Here is a 5,061-nt window from a genome sequence, read left to right as displayed (position 1 = left end):
ACACTCCTTCCCATCCCTAGCCCTAGCTCCCTGCACCGGCGCGCACACACGCACGAATTTTATGGATGGATCATGGATGGATGGATGCTTGTGGTTGTCGGATGGAGAGTGCAGCTAGCTAGGAAAAGTGATGGATGAATGCTAGATGAATTTGATGGATGGATGCTTGTGCTCGTTGGCTGGAGAAGTGCCGCTAGCTAGGATGGATGCTGCACCAATTTATTAGATGGATGGATGAATTTATTTGTGCTGGATTGTGTAGACTGGTTATTATCTATTTAATTTTTTGTTGATGATTGACCATTTGTTCTTTGCTGATGTGTGAAAAGCCCCACTGTCGCAAGAATGGACAAGGAAAAGGGAAAGGAGAGGAGGAGGAGAAGGAGAAAGAGAGGAGCTTGGTCTTCATTATGAAGACTAAGCCGCCTGCCCCAGGAAGCAGAAGGGGAAGGGCAAGGGTTGTGTCGCTGCCAAGGAAGCGGGCCAAGGAATTACGGCATTGTCCCGCTCGCCAAGTTGTTATTACGGGTAAAAAAAACTCCACCGCCTTGACATCTCGCTGACCCCGCCGACGCCAGCGTGTGTGCCACGATCGCCGCTGCCAACGGCTTCGCAAACGACTCCGAGAGGGAGACTACATCTTCACCGGTATGGTTGTGCCAAATATGTGTGTCCAAGCTCATGAATTTGTTGTTTTTGCTATCCAAAGGTTAAATATATGTGTGTCCAAGCTCATGTTTGTGTTGGTTTTTGGTATCCAAAAGTCAAATATAAGATTGCACAGGCTCATGTATATGCTGTTTTTGGTATCCAAGAGTCAAATATATGTTTGTACAAGCTTATGGATGTGCTCTTCTTGCTATCAAAAAGTCAAATATATGCGTATCCAAGCTCATGTGTGTGCTGTTTTTCTGTGCTAGGCAATGGAGCATGATAAGCAAGGAGAGAAGGATTATGAAGAGGAAGAGAATGAGGAGGAAGAGGATGAGTAAGATACTCTGTTTGAGGAGGAAGATTCTCATTTTGATGTCAAAGCACTAAGTGTTATGCTATGCAGAATTGCATTGTTTGGCTGTCAATGTTCAATATTTTTGCCGTATAAAGTTCAAAGGAGGAGCTGTCCAAAATTCAAAAGCAATGATGCCCAATTCTTTCTTAGTCATATTTGTTCAATTTCTACACTTTTCATAGAAGAAAGCTTATTTTTCATCACTATGATCATTTTTTTAAACCATAGACTGCTAGATGTTACATTTTTAGTAATAGAAAGTGCTTTTTTTACAAATTATGGGTTTAATTGCTGTAGAAGATCAAAAATGGTCTGTAAAAACAGGTTCTGCTGCCTCCCAGATGTTATGGCGCTAGCTGGCTCACGAGCCGGCTCGGTCTGAGCTGAGCCATTGCAAAAACGAGCCGAGCCACCTAAAGTGAGCTCGTTGGCTGAGCGAGCCGAGCCGAGCTGAGCCGCTCCAGAGCGAGCCAAAGCCAGGCTCGGATGAAGCTCGGCTCGGCTCGGCTCGTGTCCAGCCCTAGCGGCAGTCACAGCTTTGTGAGCTTCAACCCCCCTCCCCCCTCTCTCTCCGTGACAGATTTGTTGGTGAGGTGTTCCGCGGTGAGGTATGAAGAGACGATGTCCCATCTTGTGCACAAAAATAGTTTTTCTTTCTTCATGTGATTATTTTGGGATCTAGCTCTATGCAGCCACTTTTCTAGATTAACTTCAGAAAATGGTGGCAGCAATTGATTGAATGGTTGAAGCAGTGGTCAAATTGGTTCATATGCTTTGAATAAAATTGTGTTCATACATCATGTTATGCACTTTGAATGAAATTGTGTTCAATATACTACGCGTGCAGCTGCAGCAAGCTGAAGACGCGGCCCTTCATCAGCAGCAGCGACGAGCGGCAGTCAGCACGAGGTCGGGGTGGAGGGTCATGAGCACCAGCAGGCGCATCGAGCGGCACCAGGAGGCACCATGGTCACTGTGGGAGCACGCCAAACCCGAAGGCCATCACCAGCCGCTGCTTAGGTGAGCAAATCCATTCTCCTATCAGATTAAGATATCTTTGGGTAGTCAAGGTAAATCTTTTATGCTTGAGGGTACCATAAACAGGCTATTGATTGAATGAAACTTGTGGATGGCTGCTATTGTGTTGTTTGATGTTTGGTTCAGAGGAAAAAATGCATTTATTTATATAAAAGGTACTTAGTAAAATTCTGTCTGATTTAATCATCACTCAGCTTTAGGGTTATGTATCTCTGTACGTATAGATTTTCATGTTTAGAGAAAAACCTGTATGTTAAAACAAGATGCCACAATGAATTAATCTACATCAAGATAGCATCATGTTCTCATCAAAAAAAGAGGTTAAAGTTTCAGCCATGATTGAGACCTGTTTCAAATGAAGTAATGCTAAAAGGAATAATTAATTGGATATATATGCAGCACACTGCGAGATCAGCGGTCAAGGCCACGTTCACGGCTTCGGGGGACGACCCACAGTCACCAAGGTGGCGGTGTCCGTGTAGGAGAGAGAGAAGATGAGGAAAGAGAGGGAGATGGAAGGAGAGGAGGGACAAAGAGAGGTCAGTGGAGAGGGAGGTGCAGTGCCGTGAGAAGAATACAATGGGGTGCGGTCTTCTGGAGGTGCATCAGGTCCATGCCAAGGGCCTCTCGGGCAGCGATTTCCTCGGTGAGTATTCCACTGCACCCACGCCTTCCGTTGAATCTGGGGAAGAGAATTCATCACCACCACCATGCATGTTCTTGGCTTGGCTTGGGTTCGTCTGCTGGTGGAGATAGATTTGATTTTACCTATACTTGCAGGGAAGATAGACTCGTACGTGGTCGTGCAGTCCCGGAACCAGGAGCGCAAGGGCAGCACGGCCGGAGGTCAGTGCTTCCACAGCTCTCTGGTTTTTTATTTCGTTACTCATCTATGTTCAAAGTGATTGAAATGTATGCCCTGGTGTGCACTGTTCAGTTATGCAGGCAATTTCTTGCCATTGGCGCCATTATGGCCATTATTTCCAATGCAAGCGGAATAATATGCCATGGAAGTATGGAACCATTTATTTCCCCTTCTAATTAAGCATTGCGACGGTGAAACGTTAGCTATGGCTGATTCTAAACTTGGAAATGCTATAAAAGAGAAGCTGGTTAGTTAGGTTCCTTAGTTGCGTTGTTCATGTAGAATTCTTGATGCATTTGAGACGGTGGAAATGAGAGAAGCTGGGAGCGTAGCACTGACCGTGACTGTGATTGCTACAGGTAATATGTTAGGAGTTTCTCATGTTTATTCGCCACTTTTCAGTTTTCTAAATCTTTTTTTGTGCTGTCGGAGAGCTATTGTGTGTCAGACTGTTGTCATTAACATGGGACACGTTTATTATTTATTATGTTTGGGTCTAGAGTTCTATAAACAGATCGGATCGATGGGTGGTCAGATCATCTGGTACAATAGAATCAGTGAGCAATGAACATTCAGTCCTGATAAAGTCTGGGCCATAGTAGCCTTGCCACGACATGAGCTGCGATGATGCCAAATTCCTCTTAATCAAAGCACCACTTTGGACTCAATGAACTAGGCACAGTACATCCATGTATTGCAGTTTCTGATGCAAGATGAGCCATAGATTGTAGCCAAGGCATCAACCATGTCTACAGTGTTTGCTTTCCTCTGATACAATTTCACATTTGATTCGATGGTTTTACATCATGGTGCAGGCGTCCTTCACAAATCATTATCATGTTTATCGACAAATTGTTATTTGCGTTATTTCACTAGTAGAAAAAGGGTCAAACGTGAAGCACATTAGTGCCGGTTTGATTTTGGCCCGGTACTAATGATACCATTAGTACCGGTTCAAACGGATTTGCATTAATGTCGGTTCGTGTTGAACCTTTAGTACCGGTTCATGGCACGAACCGGTACTAAAGGGGTGGTGGCAGGCTGGCGTCAGGCCGGGGCCCCACGATCACCTTTAGTACTGGTTCGTGCCATGAACCGGTACTAAAGGGGTATGACCTATAGTACCGGTTTGTGACACAAACCGGCACTATAGGGCAATTTTCAAACTCTACCCCCCCTCCCCGTGTGTCGCCATTTCAGTTCTAAAAAAATCAAAAGAAAATGATAAAACTTCAAAAAATAAAATCCTTCGAGAGGTAGTTATATTACTACATCTACTAGTTAGGAAAATTTCAAAACTACAATTTGGACATGTTTTGCAAAAAGTGTAGAGAAAATGTAAAACGGTTATAACTTTTGCATACGATGTCGGAAAAAAATGTATAATATATCAAAAAATTCAGCACGAAAATCCACATCCGATGGAGACCGCCTATGGTTTGTTTGGAATTTTTTAGAATCCTCAAATTCTAAAAGGAAAAAAAGATATGGTCAAATTTCCCTTTTTAAAAAAAAATTGGTTAAATCTGGTCAAACTACTTATTCAAGAAGTATTAATGTTACTACATAATTATTCAAGAATATTAGTGTTACATTAATGCCGGTTCGTGTTGAATTTTGGTCAAACTATGGTCAAACTATGGTCAAACTGTGGTCAAATTATGGTCAAACTTATTCAAGAAATATTAGCGTTACTAAATAATTACTGTTTTTTAGAATAATAGTTTCAAATTCAAACGGTGAAATGTGTGACTTCATGCTCAAGCTAAACTCCTGAGGGTTAATAGGATTGACATCTTACTATTGTCAGGAAAACAACAAGTGCAGACTCGGAAACGAAGGAGAATAAAATCCGAAAGTTAAGCGTGCTCGGGCTAGAGTAGTGAGAGCGATGGGTGACCGGTCGGGAAGTTAGATGATTTGGAATGAGTGATCCACATTTGAGCAGTTAAGAGAGGTGATTAGAGACTAAATAATCAAATAATTCAGAAAAATTAAAAATCGAAAAAAAAATCAAAAAAAATTTCAAAATTTTCAAAAAAAAAATCTTCAGTACCGGTTGGTAACACCAACCGGTACTAAAGGTCCCCCATACCAGGGCGCGAGCTCACGCCACGTGGTGGCACTTTAGCGCCGGTTCGTGCCGAAC

The 5,061-nt window shown here is 42.9% G+C and overlaps 1 long non-coding RNA gene across 1 annotated transcript; it reads left to right on the top strand.

Moving 5' to 3' along the window:
• Positions 1 to 543: 543 nt before the first annotated feature.
• On the top strand, positions 544 to 1,173 carry LOC119271137. The gene is made up of 2 exons (XR_005134430.1): positions 544 to 648; positions 921 to 1,173. It is a non-coding gene; the product is annotated as an uncharacterized LOC119271137 (long non-coding RNA).
• The last annotated feature ends 3,888 nt before the right edge of the window (positions 1,174 to 5,061 follow it).

This window comes from Triticum dicoccoides, chromosome 3A (genome assembly GCF_002162155.2).
Source record: "Triticum dicoccoides isolate Atlit2015 ecotype Zavitan chromosome 3A, WEW_v2.0, whole genome shotgun sequence".
Taxonomy (NCBI): Eukaryota; Viridiplantae; Streptophyta; class Magnoliopsida; order Poales; family Poaceae; genus Triticum; species Triticum dicoccoides.
Note: the sequence above shows the minus strand (reverse complement) of the source record. Positions and strands in the feature narration are given on the sequence as shown.